Here is a 21,687-nt window from a genome sequence, read left to right as displayed (position 1 = left end):
GGATCAATGGCCCACATCTATTTCAGGCATCGTGTGCTTGTTGAAAGCATTGGGAGACATAATGAAGCCGTCGTATCGGTAAATTCAAGCAGCATCACAAGATCGTTAGCCCACGATGCCCCGCTCCCCAATTTGGGCCATTGATTCCCTCCTGTGTGAATGCCCATGTGAGATAGTGTTGACTCTCTCTCTCTCTCTCTCTCTCTCTCTCTCTCTCTCTCTCTCTTGCAGCAACATATTCAGGCTACTAAGGACCACCAAAGACACTACATTAATCAAAAGAAAACCAGCAGAACCTTTAAGAAAGTAAATAAAGTATTTCTACAGGTTCGACCAAAAGGGAGAAATCTATCCTTAGGAAAGGTTAAAAACCTTAGCTCCACATTTTGTAGTCCTTATGAAATAGTCAAATTACTTACTCACCAAGCATACAAGATCATAATCTACTTGAACACCTCAAGGCTCATGATGTGGTCCATATCAAGATTTGAAGCCTTATATCTTGAATCCCAATCATGCTCTAGATGATGAGCCTTGAACGTCAACCATGTTGTATTCTCAAAACCAAAAAGAATATGAGGCTTAGAAATAGAGTGATCAAAGAGCACCTAGTCAAAATGGCAAGAATATCCCATTGAATACGCTACATAAGTGTATGAAGTCTCCCTTTGTAAAGATTTTCGTAATGTCGATTGAGATGAGAACATTACAAATTCTTTGAGTTGGCGTGAATATAAGGTTTTCACCTTTACAAAGAAAAGAAAAATGTATCCTAATCATCTTTAAGAATATTAGGTATTATATTGATAAACCTTATTATAATTGTAGTCATTCTTTCTCAACTGGCACCATGAGATTTCTGGATACGAGCAATGCTCAACAGCCTACTCTATCACAAATGGAGACTCCTCTAATGAGCCCCATGGACCCATCTTACGTCATTTCACCTGGGGTCTCTATGCAATCTTAGCCTCGAGCGAAAGCTTTAGCTTCCCTAACTTGGCTCAACCCTCTATCAAGGAAAACACAGTGCTCACTCCAGGGATAAGCCTGACAGAGAATGTACCAATGACATCTACGGTTAGCGCAGTGCCACTACCTAGTGTCGTAGTACCGATGACATCTACGGTTAGCGCAGTGCCACTACCTAGTGTCGTAGTACCTAATATGGGGCCTCGACCATATATGCCTCTAGCCCCTTATGCACACATGGCCCCACACCTCCAATTGTACCACTTGCTTATGCTCCTCGAGTGCCGTTCCCTGGGATGGCGGGGGACGTGCGGCGGAGATGGCCGTCCGAGCGCGCCTCCCCCGACGCGTCGCCCCCCCGCGCGGGGGGCGACGCGCCCGAGGAGCGAGGCGTCGCCACGGTCGGCTGAAATGCATCGATGGCACCGTGCGACGACCCCCGCCGCAAGGTGGTTACGCTCCCCGAGTACGAGGCACGTCCTCCGCGGGGATCGGCTTCTGCGGCCGGGGCGTGGCCGATGCCGCTGTGTCGAGGAAAGGGCTCCGTGGCCGAGGAGCGGGGGGGGAGGGGACGAGCGCCCGTCCCCCCTCCCACCGAGGCCGAAAACGAACGCACCCCCCTCCCCCTCCCCGCACCGCGGAGGGGAAGGGGGGCCGAGGGGCGACGCACACAGCTCAACGAAAATCTTGGACTGAGGTGGCTCCTCCGGGGGGCCGCGAATCACGTAAGCAAACGACTCTCAGCAAACGGATATCTTGGCTCTTGCAACGATGAAGACGCAGCGAAATGCGATACGTAGTGTGAATTGCAGAATTCCGCGAATCATCGAGTCTTTGAACGCAACTTGCGCCCGTGGCTCGTCCAAGGGCATGTCTGCCTGAGCGTCCACACGGACCCCCACGCAAGTGCCAAAAACTCCTCTTTTGACTCTCTTCTGTGTCAATAAAATCTTTGGCCACCTCAGAAGCTTCAGAAATGGTTTGCAATACAATAGTCCTCCTCATATTAAGCAAACACTCGATATGATGGAGAGGAATATACTCTTTCCCGCTTGCATAGGCAGAGAGAGAGAGAGAGAGAGAGAGAGGAGAGAGAGAGAGAGAGAGCTGCAAGGACGGAGTTTGCATGGGCCCACAAACATCACTATGCACAAGCTGCAACTTGCATGTGTGGTCCTAACTGAACCATTCTTTGGAAACTTAGAACGCTGCATCTTACCCAAAATAGAGCCTTCACAAACATGTTTGACAGGTGCTTCAGGAGGCGGCAAAGAAGCAACATATCAGATTTTGCAAACGCAGCAAGCTGGCAAAAGTCAGATGTCCAAAACGTGCATCCAAAGTTTTGCATCTGAAATAGCCTTTGAATCCACAACTGCATTTGCAAAATTTTGCCGACACTTGTCATACAAAGTGAGCTTATACAACCCACGACATAAATACAGCAGTAAGTACAATCTTTCCAACTCCCTTGAACTGAATAAGAGGCATTGTTGGCACAAGTAACTGAATTCCTATGAGGAACACTCAAGAGAGGTGAACAAACCACGATGTGAGGTAATGTGCTTTGTAGCACCACTGTCAAACTACCACACATGTGGATTTGTAGCAAGTGACATGCATGCATCATGGACAATAGGATTATAGATGCATTGCACAATAAACACTGCGTTTAAAGAATTTATAAGGGAGTTTTGTGAAGCTTTCCTAGACGACCTTTGTGTTTATTCTTCTTGGGAGAAGCATTTGTTATATCTACGAAAAATATTTGAAGGTGCAGATTTTATCGCATCTCATTGAACCCTTTCAAATGCCAATTTTGGGTTAAGCATGGAGGTCATTCTAGGGCATATAGTGTCCAAGAACGGGATATCCACCGATGAGAGTAAGAGTAATGGGGAGCCTTACTGACTGGGGTTAAGGTCGTAGCCAGGGGGATTGGCCTTGATACGTGCTCTCAATGTAAAACGGCCAGTGAAGACCTCTCACATCTCTTCAAGGATTGCCCAGCAATTAGCGGTCTGGCAGGGAAGGTCTGCAAGCGGGTCCAAAGGACTTGGAAGATAGGCTTCTTTAAAAACGATCTATTCTTGGGAGGAAAGGCCTACAAGAGCACGAGATAATCATTGCAACTCAAGTTGTTAGATTTTGTTACTTCAAACAAATTTGGAAGTCACGAATAATCGGGTATTAAGTAATGTTATGGAAATAGCTAGTTTCATGGAGATAGTACAAGAAAGCAGAGGGCCCATGTTAGCCCTTGGGAAATGGAAGAACTCGAACGAGTGGAACAGATTAATTGGCATCGTAGATATTGGTCGTAAGGATAAGATCGTGGATTTCCAGGGTGGCTCCTTTGTTAGCCAATGGTTGGTCTATTGGAGATGTCATGGCTCGGCATGAGCATGACAAGAATCTGTAATTTTTTGGGTTTGTCAATATAATCCACTCACCATTGTGAGGTTTTTTTTTTTTTTGGGGGGGGGGGGGGGTGTGTTTGCCTCTCATGTGATAAATTTCAAAAAGTTGGAGCGTTCAGCTATGTATTATATGAATATTGGTGACTCCATTTGTTGAGTGATGTGTATTTGTATCCTTTCTAACTTTACCACTAGCATAAAATTAGGGATTAAAGTTGTGTAGATCTTCAAAAATGATATTATTTTCATTCGGTTAATTGTGATGTTTTTTTTTGTTTGAGCAGATTAGAAGTTGGACAACACTCATGTTGTGTGGGTCATGCCACTCATATTATAGCTTGATGTATGCCTTGAAACAGTTGTAAAATTTTACAAGATCTGAGAAGAGGAAAAAAACCTATCTTTTGTATGTCTCTAGTAATATTGAGCAGCTTAGGGAAATCAAATTGACTTATTCAAGTGAAACTATTTTGTACATTAGACTAATTTAGAACCAAGTCATAAAGTAAGTAGCAAAAATAATAAGAAAATGTTTTTCTCTCAAAGAAAAATAAGAAAATAATAGAAAATATTATTTGTATCCTTGCAAGTGATAAGCAAGCATAACACTTTTTAAACCAAGCACTCTAAAATATCTCTTTTGGTAACACTCTGAAATGCAGGTTAATTGAAGATTGTAGAATTTAAAGACTTGTATTGTTGAGGATAGTATTTTTTTACTTCAGCCACCCCTAAGAGGTCATGACCTAAGGAAAATTGATGGCATACTTAGATCCATTAGTTCTTTACTATTTAGGACAATAACTAGGCTAAGTTAAATTATATGGCCATGGATAACAAACTAAAATGGATCGTTGATACCTTCAAAAGGTATTCAGAACTACCTCTGTGTAAGTGGTTCTCCATGTAGAGGATAAATTTTTGAGTAGAGATTGAGCTAGAGAGTGTTTGTGTACACTTTGATGCAAGTGCTCATGCATTTGTTCAAGTTTAGCTACAAGAAGGCTTCCAAGTAAGTAGCATGTGAACACAGGCTCTTATGGTTGACTTACAAAATAGCCATGTTTGTACGGGCATGTGGAGGGAGCATCATGACATGTGGTAGACTTGATCTAGGCTTAGAAAAAGTCCAGTGCATTATTTTGATTTGAGAGGTGTATGAATGGTCTTGGGTAAGAATGGGCTCAAGATCCATACTTTTCAAGGTATGAGACATTCAAACTTATTTCAACCTTCCTAAAACACTACTTATGACCTCTAATCATGCATAAGTGTGCAAGAGTGAAGGTAAAGTAAGCTTGCATGCAAACAAATCAAGCTGTGCATGTGTGTGCGGGCATAGTATGTATGTGTTTCGAGAAGCTTGTGTATGTACAATGGGTATAGTGTTACCCATTTCCTTAGCATCTATATACATATCTTTTTCCGTGAACTTAAAGAGTTTCTCCTTTCAGGGAATTTAACATTGGCAACCATGCGATCAAACCATGGTGCCCCTAGGATTACATCTTCATCCTTCAGAGGAGAGAGAAAGAAGTCCTCTTTGTCCACATAGCTTTGGAACGGAGCTTCAATTTCCCCATTAAGGGAGTGACTGAAGCTTCTTGCCCCTTGAAAGCACCATCTGTGGGTAGGACATCTCCCATCTGTAGGCTTGTATGCCTAGCTTGGTGGCCAACTCTATAGCTATGAAATTTTGAGTAGAACCACGGTCAAAGAGAATAAAAGCATCATGTTCTCTTATCTTTCCCCAAGCATGGCATAGAGAAGATCCTTTGTGGTGAGTTTCCTCCTCTTGGATTTCGACCAAGGTAGCTCTAGGAGGATCATGGCGGTTGTTCTTTTGGGGACAAGCGCGGTATGCATGCCCTTGTTCGCCGCACTTGAAACACCGGTTATCTTTGCGATAACGCTCAAGCTCTTAAGGAGAGAGTTTATTTTTGCCTTTGTAAACTCCTTTCTCCTTAGCTTTGTTGGAATTGCCCTTAGGAGACTTTTGGACATTGTCCTTCCCCTTAGGCTCATTGGAACCTTGTTTTCAGGGGGCTTAGAATTTTCTCTTAGCCCCTGTTTGGAAACTGATTCGAGAGGCCACCATTAGTATGATGTATTACCGCCGATATGGTGCATGGCCTTTGGGAGTTGACATACTCCGGCATTTCTTCAAATAAGCCCGCGCAAAATTGTTGCTTTTGCTCTCCAAAATCCAAATTTTTGAAGACAGTGGCTTTGAGTTGTAGGTCCCAAAACTTGTCTACATATTTGTGGATGGATTCATAGGGATAGAGCTTTAAGCTTCGCCATTTGGAGAGTACTTTGTCTTTGGCATCGGTGGCCAAAAAACTGCTTCATAATGGAAGCTAATAATTAAAGCTTTCCATGTTTGTGGAGCTTCACCGTTGGCCCGTAGACTAGACCACCATTGTCTGGCGGACTTTTGAAAGTGCATAGCTACATGGTGTATCTTAGAGGACTCCGTGAAGCCCTCATCTCCGAACGCCGCATCAAATTGTTGGATAAAGGCCAAGACTTTGTCTGTAGCACCAAAAGTGCCATTGTAGGTAAGGAAAGAGATGATCTTCCCTCCTCTTTGAATTTCTTGAGCTTGGACGACCTCTTCCATGTGGCATAGGATTCCCTATGGCTCTTCTTTTTGATGGTTCAAAGGATGCACCATCACTTTCTTCAGAAGAAGAAGAATTTGAGGAAGATGGAGAAGAGGGTGACCTCTTTCTTCCCTTTTTCTTGCCTTGATCTTCGTTGTCTTCACCACCATCACTTTCATAAGAGGAAGAGGATGAAGAAGATGGAGAAGAGGGTGTCCTCTTTCTCGCCTTTTTCTTCTCTTGTTTTTTGTCATCCCTCTTTGAAGTATGTTGTGGAGAAGTATGCAATGGTCTTCTCTGTTTTGGAGGTGATGGAGAGTGTTTAGCGCGTCGTCTTGTGGAGCAATCTCCGTCGAGGTGGCGGGAGACTCACTTCTTTCTCGTTCCTTCAATGGAGGCTCTTGAGTTCTCCTTTGAGAAGGAGATGCATCATTAGGAGAAAATTTATGAGCCCTTCATAGGGATCCTCTTCTTCTTACCGAATTGGAGAGAGACCTCTTTTAGAAGTCTCACAAGGAGGCTTCCTAGCTGTTCTCTCATCATGGTGAGGAGCTTGGAGAATCCCATGAGCACGAAGCTGCCGTTGCACTTCACTTTGGAGGGATGGATTGCCCATGGCTTATTGAAGCCTAGAAACAAGATAGTTAACAAGCATCGGGCCATCATTAGTAGCTTGCTCATGAGCAAAATCAAAGTTATCAGCATTAATTTCACTCTCTTTAGTATTGTCAGCCATTCTAACAACTCCTAGGTATAAACTTTTTAGGTGTACTTTGGCACTTCAAGCCTTAGTTGCTACTCCTCTTTACCCTTTTAGAAAAAGCACTCAAGCTACTATACTCGTGGCTCGAATACCATTAATTGCAAGGAATAGAAGAGAGGGCCGTTCAACACCAAAACAGCACCGGCTCTTGTCAAGCTTCTATAGGCTCAATAGTGGTTAAGCGTAGGCAAAGGTTAAGCCGTAGGCAAGCCCCATAGGACTCCACTATTAAGACCATAGCTCTCGACGGTGATGCCCGTTAACTGCACAAAGGCAAGCGCATTGCAAGGCTGAAAAATCCCTATTTCTACTTACTCACATGCAATTAATAGTACCAACCATTTATAGCTAGCATGAGGACCTCCCTTCCTGAGCAAGAAAAGAGAAACCTTGTGCTCTGATATCAATGTAACATTTAATGGCCTACTAACTTGTGTGTAGTGGAAAATAGCATGGACATAGTGAGCATTTCATTGGAATAGATTCTAATGATATTAACAAGAGTACTTGGGTGGAGAAAGCAATAAAACGCATAACACCTAGTTAGATAGCATGAACAATACTTTAAAAGAGAGAAAATTAAGAAATTGACAACAGTTGAGGACCGGATTTGCATGGAGCCGGTCCCCCCTCCAAAGGCTTTGTATTATGGTTTCTTTCATCAAGAGAGACATTTTACATACAATTTCTTGTGTTCCTTCAATACTAGCTAGTGCAATGAAGATGGAAACTTCATGCACTATGCAAAACACTTATCAAACACAACATCAATACCCTCACAGTCTCAGACCCAAGACCTCACACACCTTCGAAGATGGTGAGAGCTAGCGGGGTATGAGAGTAGATTGAGAGAAAGAAGGAGTATTCTTACGAGAAAGATGTACATCTCTCACAATAATCACTCATATTAGCATAAGCCTATCTTAGTAATTAGCATGGTAGAGGAGATGAGCATGCATTGAAGCTTGGCTCTTGGTTGGATTTGCATCACAAAGCCAAGAGTTGTTGGTGTAGGCCTTACAAAATGCTTTTCGAGAGCCCAACTTAAGTGTACACAAAATTCCATGTCTGGGAATCTTAATGAGTGATATGATGTGCGATGAGAGAAAACACATAAGAGTTGTTTTCAAAATACAAAAATAATGCCACGGAATAGAGGCACAAGTATCAATCACCTTTTTATGAAGTGCTCGCAATTTAAATTCGAACAGATTGTACTTGATAGTGATTGATAGGTACTATTTAAGACTATGAAGGAGTCAGAACCAAGCGAATAGAGGCGCTTGAGGGGTCTCTGGGACCTCTATTCGCTTGGTACTGACCTCATGAGGCCCTAGGCTTAAAAATGCTATATCTTGAGCTAGAGACGTCAGATTTCAGTGTTTTAAAGAGCTATCCTATGGTTTTTGGACGTTCCGGATGCATCCCTCAAGGGCCTCTATTCGCTTGGTACTGACCTCATGAGGCCCTAGGCTTAATAATGCTATATCTTGAGCTAGAGACGTCAGATTTCAATGTTTTAAAGAGCTATCCTATGGTTTTTGGACGTTCCAGATGCATCCGTGGGCTTAAAAAGTGCTATATCTTAATCCTAGGGCCTCATAAGGTCAGAAACAAGCGAATAGAGGTCCCAGAGACCCCTCAAGCGCCTCTATTTGCTTGGTTCTGACTCCTTCATAGTCTTAAATAGTACCTATCAATCACTATCAAGTACAATCTGTTCGAATTTAAATTTCGAGTACTTCATAAAAAGGTGATTGATACTTGTGCGAGATGCACAAGTACAAGTACTTTACTTTATATGATAGCAACAACGGGTCATAAAAAGGTGTTCGACGCTTGTGCCATATGTCATTATCAAGCGCCTTACTTTTCTGATGATAGTGACAATTTCACCAAAATGGTTTTCATGGACATTTTCAAAATGAGAAAAAATGCTTTTTCAACGTAACGTTAGCCTTCTTCCTATTGGCTAAGGAGCATTCTCTCACTAGAGTTGAAAGGCCCGAAAATGAGTCCATTTCTTTCCTAATGAGGCAGTTGGTGCAGACATTGCCATGGCAGTGCTACAAAGTGTGAGGTATAATGCATATCTTAAAGGTGTCCGTACCTTTGTGGTTCCAAGCTTAGAAAACTTGGGGGAGCACTTCATGCATCATACTTCTTGTGTATCAAGCGCAAAAAAAATCCGATTTTGACAGTTTTAGAGTCCCTTTCTGACTGTTTAGAGCCTAACTTATTAATTGAGTGTACAAATTTGATTTTGAAAAGACCATTGAGTTTCTCACACCAAGGCCTATGAGCACAGCAAGTTTCACTTGATTATAACTATTTTAAAAACCTTCACGAAAAAAATCTTCTCCTTAGGTCAACCTTGATTTGTCAAAATGAAGCTTTTTCTATTGTTCCCCACTCTCTGTAGACCTCACCTACCAAATTTGGTTCAATTTTGATCTCTTTTGAATGTTCTAAGCCAAGTTTAGCATTTTTTGACACTTTCTGACTAGGGTTTTGTCTAACCTCATTGCAAATGTCCAATTTCAAATTTTTAGTAATAAGTGTGATCCTTTCATCAAGCTCCCTATATGGTCAAAAACTTGGCAAAATTTCTTCTTCCTTTCAAGTAGCTGGGAAAAATCACGATTTCTCTCTCTATTACTTTTGACCCCTTTTTTAAAAATTTGACTTGATAGGGGTGATCCTTGTATCAAGGTCTACCATTGAACCAACTATCAGCCAAAACTTATTTTTCAAATTGGTGCCTGAGAGGACAAAATCGTGATTTTCTCCTTTGCTACTGCTTTGGGCAACTTTTTCCAATTCCCAAGTTATCCAATTTTAGCAATTTCTGAGTATGAAAGTTGAGATTTGACCTCACTCTCACACTATGTATCCAAATTTAGTTTTGATTTGATGGCTTGCTTTCTTAGATCAACTAGAACCCTTGTCCCAAATGTTGTCAAGTTTTGACTCCTGTAGCTAGTAGAAGCTGGAAAAAAAAGCAATTTTCTTTCTCTGCTATTGCTTCTGGTAACTTTTTTCAACTTTGACTTGATAGGGGTAGTCCTTGCATCAAGGCCTACCACTGAAACAAATCTTGGCCAAAAAACGTTTTTCTAGCTAGTAGCTAGTGCAAAAATTGCAATTTTCACAAAAAGTGAACTCCTTGGGTAAATTTCCCTCTTCCCTTACTACTTTTTGCTTAGTTTCTCATGAAGTAGAAACTAATACATATGGATACAACATCATCCAGAGATGCATCTACTTACCCTACTCCTAAAATAAGAGAAAATAATGCTAAAAAATAATAGCTTACTACAAAAACTCAAAAATTTGTGTTTTTGTTGCGTTTTTTGCATTTTTTAGCATAGTGAGAACTTCATTGCTCTAATCACCAACAAAGCCACAGACCAAGCTCTACTTCTACTCTCAACACTTTACTCTATCTACGAACTACTTTTAAAGCAAGAAACTCACCACTAAAAACACAAAGACCAAGGATTCCCCGATCTTCACTTCTACTCTACTCTATCTAGCTAGTCTGTTTAAGGTAACTTTATCAGACTTGACTGTGTTCACACTAGTTTAGGTACTCCTTCCCTGGAAACGGTGCCATTCCCACAATGGTCATCACCTATCACATCTCAAAAAGAGACAAAACTAAGACTAAAATGTCAATCCTAGAAGCGACTCGACTAAGGCATGGAGACATGCCAAGATTCGAGGCACACCAAGAGGTCATCAATTTCTTGTTTGAACACAATACACTCCGTGAAAACAATCTATGAACTCTCTAACTGTGGAAACCTGATTTCTACCTCTCCGATCAAATCACACATGCACATTCAAAACCAGTGGCAAACCAACTCCGATCAACACCAAACTTGACATGCACATTCCTTACTAGGTCAGAATCAATTTTAGACCAGCAAACCTCAAATTTGTAGACCTGTGAAAATTGTGATTTTCTCTAGAGTCAAAATTACAAGTCATGAAAAACGGTTCCACGCACACCTTCTAGGTACTCCTAAGCATTGGGAATCCAATGCAACTGATGAAATCTCAAAAAAACGCTTGGATAGTGATTCGGACCTTGTGAGATGCTTGCAATGTAGATACTGACGCAAAGAGCTCTTGGAGGCTAACACGATGATGCTGTCAGTTTGTAAATACGGTAACCATGCAGTGCGATGCAAAGAGATGAAATCGTAATAGTAAGAGAGAGATCACGACGTATAGAGAAAACCTTCTCATTTTTTAATCAATAATGAACTCTTATCCAAAACCTTACAAAGTTTCCTGGCTATGGGTCTTTTATGTACAAGGCCAAAACTACTTCAAAAATAATTGACCTATCCTAGAATCTTGTCTAACTTATGATACATCTTGGAAGCTCATAGCCCCCCCGATTTCGCATAAATGAAAAGTGATCAAAGATCTAATTGTTTTTTGATGGGAAAATTACAATCACTTTTTGTTTACAAGGGCTTGAACAACCTCTCAAGCATCTTCTTCTCGTAAAATGGTATCTTTTGTTACAATCTTCCAACACCATGTAAAAAAGCTCTCCCAGGATCGCCTTCTATTGATGGGACAAAAGTTTGGGTTGATCCTGAGGTGCTGATGTGGATTTTTGAATAAGATCTCTTCTTGTGATATCTTTTCAAACCACTTCTTGTGATATCTTTTCAAACCACTTCTTGTGATATCTTTTCAAACCACTTCTTGTGCTAGAGGGGTTGATTCTCTAAAACAACTAGCGCCTACTCTGTTGTTACATGCATATATTTGTAGTCCCCCTTAGTGTTTGGCTCAAGAGCGGGCAATAGGTCTTTCTTCCACATGATGACCTCTTGCTTCATGAGCGGTAAAGGAATCATGTCATGGCTAAAATTTTGCACGACTTCATCTGGCTTGATCATTAAAAGGGCCATTGATTTCGGAGTACCTTTAGCTCATTCTACATGTATTCTGTATGAGAGGGATCCTAGACTTCTAAGTTCCCTTTCTTGATTTCCTCTCTTGCATTAATAGTCTCCTTTGCTGCTTCAAAATCATGGAGACCTTCCTTAGTAGATGTGTATAGAATATCTACTAGGGGTAGGTCTACCCTTGTGAACATTGTTTTTGGTGCAGGTGTTTGGTGAACTGACATAGTTGCTTTGTCTTGGATGGCACTGATTGCCATATCCTTCTTTTGAAGCTCTAAGGAATATTTCTGCATGAGCCTTCACTAGTTGTTCCTTTTGATGTAGGATCTTGATCTTTCTGAGCTTGGATAGCTCGATGACCCGCAGTCAAGATCTATCTATCGTATCTTTCATGTGCTAGCTCATCTTTGATTGCCTTGAGCTCTTCTAACATTGCAATTGGAGCCTATGATATTGAAGCCGAGGTGTCTTGCATGGCTAAGAGTAAAGTTTTCTTTACCACACCGTATGTCTCCCCTAGCTTTACGTTCTTTTTTTGCTCCTTCTATAACTCGTCTTCCAGTTTTTGTTGTTCCACCTGCATTAGATTGTTTTCCACAATATGCTCTTGCAGGGCTTGATAGTGTCTTGTGGTATCCTTTATTTTTTCTTTTAGGTATACCTTTAATTTTTTCTGGCTCCCTTGCAGATTCTCTATTTGTTGCTGGAGCTTCTGGTTGGTCACTTTCAGTGCTTGAGCTTCCGCTTTAGCATCTCTTGCATCCAAATCCCTTAGGTTGGAAATTTCTCTTTGGCACTAAAATTGTAGCTTGAGATGTTTCAAATGTTCATTCAAGTTAAACTCGTTGATGATCCCATCACCATCTTCAAGTAGAGCTCTGAAACGCAGTCAGACTGGTCCTCTTTTTGAAGTGATTGGTTGTTGAGAGGTACCACCTTCCGTCTCCGTCCTCTTTGGTTTCTCTCTTGACTCTTTCTTTGTTTTTTCCTTTTTTTGATCAACTTGCTTTGCAAAATCTTTTGGTTTCGGTGGAAACTGTTCTAGCTCAGTTTCTTTCCTTTGGTCAGCTCAAGGCGGGGTTGAGGGATTTGACAAGGATGGGTGCTCCGTATAGTTGTCTGACACCTCATTCGTTGTTTCTTCCTCTTGATGCTACTGATGTGTTACTTCAGTTCTGATAAATTTCTATGATTTTCAACATACTGAGGAGAATGAATATGCCATTTTTGTGATTAAACTAGATGAAAGTGGCATTTCAAAGGGAAGAAAACTTGAAAGAGTGTCAATAATCTTCATGAATAGAGCACTTGATACCACATAGGGACAAAAAATCCTAAATATTTGAGTCTCCAATTGAGATCCAATATTCAGAGTAGAATCATTGAGAAGATTATGCACCTTTATCAACTAGGGAGACTTCCATCAAAGATATTGAAAGAGTATTGACATTGGACCTCATAGGAGGAAGGTGGTGATTGAGACAAACACAACATGTCATTTGGTTGAAACAATGTTCCTAGAAGGGCTCCTACTGGTAGGGTGAAGGCCAAAAACTTTCTTGAATTCCATGGAAATTGGTAAGTGTTGCCTTCAAAGTCAAATACAACCAATGGAAGGCCCGGCATAATGATGTGAAGGACCATAATGTTGATAGTAGAGAAAGAAACCAAAAGGTAGAAGTGTGGGAAGCCTTGGATGCAGTCTTCTCTTACTCTGATAAAATTCATTGGGAAAAGAGTGAGCTCTCCAACTTCAGGAGATATCTCAATAATATTAAGAAAGCTATAACAAATTCTTTGAGCTCGTAACACTTCAGACACTACATAGTATAATTGTTAATTATGATTTTGCTAATTTACTTCAACACTTTTGCATAAGTGGCTAAATGAATTCTATTTTCTATGTAGCATATTATCTACAATCACACTCCTTGGTTTATAAAGAAATATGGAAGCTTGTTAATATGGTCTACACAAGGTATGGAGAAGTCTCATCACCAAACAAGAACCAAGTTTTTCAAGCACTTTGACATGGTCAAAAGGGTAATAGCTTGCTTGAACTATTTGAGTGGTGTTATAGAGAAGTGTGACATAGGACAAGATCATAAGACTATCCAAAAAATTATTAGAAAATTTAGATATTGCTACTGCTATACAAAGAGATATGCAAAAAAGGAAAGATGTGTTGAGATGTAGAGACAAAGAGAGAGAGAGAGAGAGAGAGAGAGAGAGAGAGAGAGAGAGAGAGAGAGAAGATAAGAGACACACCATGTATGCTCTCAAAGATGGATTCATATTGAGGACAAGATACATGTATATAGGTGAGACCAATTTGAGTAGAGTGAGCCATATATATATCTCCAACACCCCTACTCAACAAAGGTCTTTAGCTGTGGATGAAAAAACCCTTGGGGAGTACAAGGGAAAACCCAAGCCCCTATACAAATGTGAAAATATGAACCAGTAATAATGATGAGAAAGTGCACTATGTATCTATGTTCAAATATACAAGTGACAAGAGGTCACAATGTGCAAATGTGGAGTGTGCATTGTACCTATAGAATTACAAAATGCCATCTGTACAAAGACACCATAATAGTAGAGAGGCTAATCTAGAAAGAGTTGGGTTGAAGCAACTCCAAGCTTCGAGTGCAAGAGGATGAAGCATGGCCCGTTGAGGCCTTTGGTGAGAATATCTACAATCATCTGATCACTTGGACAATGTTCAATCATAATAGTACCTTTGCATACATCATATCGAACATAATGACAATGCACATCAATATGCTTTGACTTGTTATGTTGAATATAGTATTTTGCAAGATTAATATCACTCTGATTATCACACTGCAAGGGCATGCTAAAAAGAGAAGAATGAACAATATCAACCAACATTTGTCAAAGATAGATTAGCTCATGAGCTGCAAGTGATGTGACAATATATTCAGACACAGTGGTAGAAACTACAACACAACATTGTTTCTTGCTGGTCTAAGAAACAAGAAAACCATTAATGAAGAAGAAATTGCCCCTAGTAGATCAAATGGATAAATGTGATCTTGCCCAATTTGCATCTATGTAACTCAAAAGAGAGAGAGAGAGAGAGAGAGAGAGAGAGAGAGAGAGAGAGAGAGAGAGAGAGAGAGAGAGAGAGAGAGAGAGAGATATTTCATAGAGCCGGATGTCAATTCTCGCAATAGACCAAACCAAAATATGTAGTACCTTTAAAGTATTTCAAAACACCTTTTGTTGTAGACCAATGCTTAAGAGAAGGATGCGCATGATGTTGCCCAAGACAATTAGCAAAAAACAAAATATCAAGACCAGTATTCATGCCAACAAATTGAAGACATCCAATCAAGTCAGCATAAGGTTGATTTAGGACAAGGTGGCCGCCACTTTTAGAAGTGTTTTTCATAGAACTCACAAGACAGGGAATATTGGCCAAATGTGCAAATTCCAAACCAAATTTTTGAATGGTATTTGTAATAAAAATTGATTGTCAAAGTAACAAAATACCTTTTGTGTGGTTCTTTTGAACTTGAATACCAAAGAGGAGTGAAGCTCTCCAAGATCCACCATATCAAATACTAAAGACAACAAGATTTGGCTTGGTGAAGAAATCCCAAATCATTAGAAACAAGGATGGTATCATCCACAAAAAGAGAAAGAATCACAAAAATACCACCTTGGTGTTTTATATATATGTTTGAGTATGAAGCGCAAGAGATAAATTCTTTGGAGGTAAGAAAGAGATCAAACTTTGTATAACAGGACCGAGAAGCTTGTTTGAGAACATATATTGCCTTATCAAGCTGAGCAAATAGGTCTTCCTTACATGGAATAACAAACCCTTTTGGCTTCTCCATATAAATTTTCTCATCCAAATCACCATTCAAAAAAGCAGTTTGCACATCCATTTGATGAGTCTCTTAATCAAATTGAATAACAAATGCCAATAAAAATTGAACACTTGTAATGCAAACAACTGGTGAAAAGGTCTCTTGATAATCAATACCACAAACTTGAGAATAAATTTTGGAAACCAAACATGCCTTGAATTTGTCAAAAGATCCATTTGCTTTTACTTTTGTCTAATACACCCACTTACACTTAATAGTTTTACGACAAGGAGGAACTTCAATTAGTATCCATGTACCTTTAGAGATAAAAGAATCACACTCTGCTTCTATAGCCTCTTGCCATTGATCGTTTTGTGGAGAAGAGATAGCTTCACTATAAGTTACAGGATCTTAAGAAGTAGAGAAAATATTATCAACAATATGGTCATCATAAACAAGAAATGAACCATGTTCAAAATCAATAGGCAGATCAACAAAAATGTTAATATCATCATTGGTAACATTTGAAATTGATGGTTGTGAAGAGGTAAGCTGCCCTTTAGGAAGATGTTCATCAAGAAATGGAAAAGCCCAAAGCAAAAATTTAGTATCATTGACATCATCCATGGACCATGAGTCTCCCATAAGCTATTCATTAGAAGTAGCTCATGATTCATGAATAGTTTCTTGGAGGAGGGGTCATAGAATTTGTAGCCTTTAGCTTCAGAATATCCAATAAAGATAACTTTAAGACTAGGAGCATCAAGCTTTGTTTGTGTTTCTTTGGAATACATCCAAAGGTTTGAAAATGAGATACAGAAGGAATTTTGTATCTCATTTTGTGTGTTCATGCTGTGATGGATATCTTACCTAAAGGAGAAGTAGAAGGAAGATGATTCTAAACAAATCGTGTTGTCAAAGTAGCTTCACCCCACAAAACATGAGATAAATTAGAATGAATCAATATACATCTTATAGCATTGAGAATATTGCAATTCTTTTGTTTAGCAATGTTGTTCTATTGAGGTAAATATGTAACAGTGTATTTATTATGAATGCCACTATCAGCACAATAACTCGCAAACTCTCGAGAAACATATTTGTCTCTATTGTCAGTACAAAGTTTCTTGAGGTGATGACCAATTTGAAGTTTTGCAACCTTGTGAAATTGTTTGAAAACAAATAAGGCCTCATATATTTGTCTACGCAGAAAAATAGTGGTATACGTGAGTAGTCATCAATAAACATAATGAAGTAATGATATTGTGATCTCAATGAAGGTTGAGATCCACATATCTTAGTATGAATAAGATCCAATATATCATGAGAATGAGTTGTATTTGAGAGAGAAAGGGCTTACAATTGTGTTTCCCAAGAGCACAAAACTCACAGATTCCATTTGGGGATGAGCTTTAAGATCCATGATGTCATGAACAAGATCACAACCATGAAGATCAAGGAATTTTGAGAAATCAGTATGAACAGAGCGGTGATGCCATACCTTGCAATCATGATCACTTGGATCTCTCTTTTTCTAGTGATGGTCTTCCATAGGATCTCTCCTACATTCTTAAAAATGTGCATTGGATCGAGCAGATGATTAATAAGCAGGTCACTCCAATACGAGAGTTCATGGAAAATAGAAAGTCTCTTCATGTCGGGTGGCTTGAAATCTCCCCTCTCTAGACGCATGTTCTCCCAATTGCTCAAGCGCTTTCAATGGATGCATGTCTTGTTTGCATATGTTTGGTCCACGTAGCTCATGTCCTTCAGGAAAAAATCTACTATGCTCCTCATTTATTGTCTTGCTCAAATGGTCCAAAGCACAGTTAGATACAATACAATACAATTTTTACTGGTATACAAAAATGGCCAGTTGAGGGAATAAATGATGAGCTGTGATTACAAAAATTGTAGCCCTTGGCCCAATAGACAGGGGTAAAGTGAGCAAAGTGCTCAACCCGAAGATTGAGTCAGCTCATTGAGTAGTTCGTCTATGTCAAACTCAGCACTTTCCAGCGTAGGAGATGTGCATGGAGGCCCTTGCTGCGAAGAACCAACTTGATCTGGCAATGGATCGTAGAGTTCTGCATACTGTTGGAGCTTGGCTTGGGCCTCTATTAGCTCTATCTCAAGCTCAGGGATCCTGCCGTATAAAATATCAGGTGTCTCTCCTGAGCTTGCAAGATCTTGCCCTTGGCTTGCCAATGCAACGAGTGTGTCTGATTCTTCAGGAAGCAGAACTATGGGACGTTTGCGTGGAGGCATTGGATTATTGGCATGACTTGCAGCCACTTTCTCTACAATCTTTGCCCTGCAATCTTTGCCATCTATCCAATAGACTGTTTGACCATGTTCGATAATGAGCCTGAGGTCATTAAAGATATGTCAAATGCATTCTGGGGCGTAAATGCGTATTGAAGCTGCTCAAAGACAGACTTTGATAAAGCCTCTGTGAACTAGTAATACTGTTCCAGAGCCGAGGGGTTTAGGCAACGATGAAGCTCAAGCTCTGACATGCGATGAAAGTGACATATTATGGGCATAATATCACTTTGAAGACAAATTTTTGGTGATGTTTCGCCAGCTTAAAATCCACCATATTTGCAAGATATAATTTTATAACATAAATGTTCTCAGAGAAGAGGAAAAACTATCGAATTCGTGTCATGTTTGTTATTCCAGATTTCATACACAGTTTGACTTATTTCATAGCAAAAAATGATATATTATGATTGCAATACATACATTGTACAATAGAGAGGAGAATACACAAAGAGAGACATGGAGAGAGGTGAACATGCCAGGAGTGTGAGGTATGCTCATCACAAGAACTGGACCGTGTTATGTGCGCTACATTAATACACGTAAATGATCGGAACGTGAATGTGAACAACCCAGCTAGTGTGAGGTACACTCAACACAAGTCTTAGACGTTTTTGTAATGTTGATTGATAGTTTAATCAATCTAATCCCTGATGAAATGTGTGGAACGCACACCACAACCATCAGCACACAATTTAAAAATCTCGGATTGTGATCAAACATCGTATATATTTACATCCAAGACAACACCAAGTCATCTAATGATAAGTGGCGTATCTACAGATCAGAATATACAAGGCGTGTCATGCTAAGATGAAGAGGGCATAGGTATGCATCTCTCCACTCTTAGGTAGACAAACGTATCCCTCATATTTCTATGTAGTAAGAACAATGATGTGACTTAATCCAATCCGTGATGAAGTGAGTGGAACTCACAACAAAAACATCAGCTGGACGACTTAACAATCTCAGTTGTAGGCCAAATATCATATGTATCCACATCCAAGACAACACCAAGTCATCTAGTGTGATGAACAATGATGTGTCTTTGGAGTTCAAAACACAAGAGTAACCAATGTGTCACACAAAGATGAAGAGGGCATAAACTATGCATCTCTCCACTCTCTGTTTGACAAATATAAATTCTTGTGTGTGTGTGAAACAAACGATATTTTGAGCTGATCTAAAATTGAGCAACCTATAGGCCACTATGGAGTGAGAGGTGTAGCATCATGCCTACTGCACACCCCGAGTCAGCCACTAAACCGTAAACTCAGTCCTATGGTGAGAGATAGACAACTGCACCACATGAGTGAGAATCTAAGTCTCTCCTAAAAACCTTCTCTGCAGTGAGCCAAGTGGATGCACAGCACGAGAAAAGTGACTAATTTCTACACACTTCTGGAGTGATCCGGATGGCTACACACCAGGAAGTGGCCTATAACCTGCAAGCCAACTCTATGGTGAGAGTAAAACAACTGCACCACACGAGTCTGGCACAACACACAAAAACAAGTTAGAAAAAAGCAATCAAGTTAGGGAAAGGCCTTATCAACCTAACCTACAAAACCATCCTAATCTACCAGTGGATCTTGAGTATCAGCATAATGGACGACCAACACCACTACCAAGATATGCTTTTGCACCAATGAATCCTAAGCTAGGAGTTGAAAAACTGAGACTAGTATTGGAACATCAACCGCCATTGCTAGCCCAAGAAGTTGTGAGGTATGTGTATCCCGACCAATATCTAGAAAAGAATGGCTTAGTGCAAGTATACAGATATTACAAAGAGGAAAGCCAAAGGAACCACAAGGCATACAATCCTAACCCACCATTGATCATGGAGTCATTTGACTATGAGAATATCACTTCGTCCTCTAGTGATCCTCAGTCAAGAGTAGAAAGCGTGTCTCCAAGAAAAGGGCTTACATTAAGTCGGGGAACACTAATGATCATAGCCATCAAGATAAAATGTGTATCCTCGGATATCATCTAGCCAACAACCGAGAAAACAAACAACCCTAGGACCTAGTTTCAAATGTCAAGGAGACCATTTGGCTAGAAACTGCCCAACAAACCAAATCAATGATCCAAAAATAGTTCCTAATGTGACTGCTAATGCTTTGCGAGTATCAAGCAGTTCTTCACATGGATATTGTGATGAGGTTGAAATTAAAGATTTGTATCTAGATTGCACTCAAACCTAGAGAAAGAAGGAAAAGCGACGGTGAACATTGTAGAGGTGGTGCCCTCTTCAAGTGGTTCTGATTCAGATGCAACAGTTCTATTGAAAGCGGTAACGAGAGCACAAACGAAGAAAAATGCAACAAGTGAGAAAAGTAGTGACAACTCTAACAAATCCTTGAGTGTCAAATCAACAAAGAAGACTGCAATAGACAAAGTTAGAGCCTAGTACCATAGGAAGCCAAAGGTTATTATAAATGAGTTCTCACAAGCTTGAGAGCAATACAACAATCGACAAAGTCTTCATCTAGTGTGATACTAGAAGACGTACCCAAAGCAGTACCAAAGCCGAGTGGGGTAGAGCCAAAAAATGTCCGTTCAAGAGATTTGGCCCTAGTCAAAAAGAAGTTTGAGCCATTAGAAGCAATTATGAAGGCATATGAAGCGAGACTGGATAATTGTCAAACCATGGAGCATCGATGGATGACTTCTTCTAATGTAGAGATAGAAAATTTGAGGTTGGAGATGTGCAAAAAGTTGATTAAGACTACACAAGTGCTTATGGAACCTCCACTGGACATGCCATCTCAGTCTAGTACCCAACAAAGATAGGTAAAGCAACGGATGATTTTGGTCAAGATACTCAAAGCACAAACATTTCTTGAAGGTAACACTCAAATTTGGTTACCAAAAGTAGTAGCTCAACCTAGAACAACAATGATCAGTAAGGTAGCACAAGGATCCACCCAAAGGCAAGAGGTAACAACCAAGAGCCTACATAAGCTAGACATAACCAAGGGTGATACAAACTCTAGATGGATACCTCATCATCTACTACAAAATCTAGGCTTTTATAATGGTAATAGCCAAATATGGATACCCAAGCGTAGTGTCCATCAAGTCAGAGCAAAAGAGAAAATGCAAAATACGGTCACACAAAGACCAAAGAAAAGTTTGGTTTTAAAATATCTATTGGAAACTCCATCACAGAGAACCCACACACATCTAAAACCGCTTCTCATGGGAGATAAAGCGAAGGCTTCATCAAACCCTACTACAACACCGTAGAGCCTATTTCACAAAGCGAGATCAACATATGACAAACAAGTCAATAGGAGCAGAAGTATGCCAACCTATGAGACAAAATGGTGGCATCCAAAGACCAAAACATCAATGTAAAGAACATATGGAATTGGGTTTCTGGCCTTGAACAGGTACTTCCAAAGTGCCATTAAAAATACATGGCATAAGAGTCAGAATCGAGAAGTTAAGCCAATATATGAACGAGGTGCTATTCCCAAAGATTCAAGTAATATTTTATGTGGTCTAAGAGTCTTAGTTATTCTAGGTATTGCTCAAGCTAGAAGAGTTGAGCATATTTATGTTGTGTCGCTCATGCTAGTATAGGTGAGCATAAGAGTTGAAGTCTATGTATTTTATGTTTGTGCGAAGTGAAGGAGGAATTACAAAAGACACTCAAGCACAAAGCACATTGAGGTATGAATGGAGAAACTTATACATAAAAAACCCTTCTTGGAAACGTGGAAGCTATTGAGACATTATTTGATGTCACTTGCTACACTTGTTCCTTGAAGCAGCCATCAACTCCATCTCTTACATTGAATGCTTTTGTTTAATAAA

The 21,687-nt window shown here is 40.1% G+C and overlaps 1 non-coding gene across 1 annotated transcript; it reads left to right on the top strand.

Annotated features, from left to right (window-relative positions):
* Positions 1–1,707: 1,707 nt before the first annotated feature.
* On the top strand, positions 1,708–1,860 carry LOC147417431 (5.8S ribosomal RNA). The gene has a single exon (XR_015187376.1). It is a non-coding gene; the product is annotated as a 5.8S ribosomal RNA (ribosomal RNA).
* Positions 1,861–21,687: the final 19,827 nt, after the last annotated feature.

This window comes from Adiantum capillus-veneris, chromosome 30 (genome assembly GCF_014529385.1).
Source record: "Adiantum capillus-veneris isolate H3 chromosome 30, ASM1452938v2, whole genome shotgun sequence".
In the NCBI taxonomy this organism is placed as follows: Eukaryota; Viridiplantae; Streptophyta; class Polypodiopsida; order Polypodiales; family Pteridaceae; genus Adiantum; species Adiantum capillus-veneris.
The sequence above is the reverse complement of the archived record's forward strand: the minus strand, read 5'-3'. Positions and strand labels throughout refer to the sequence as shown.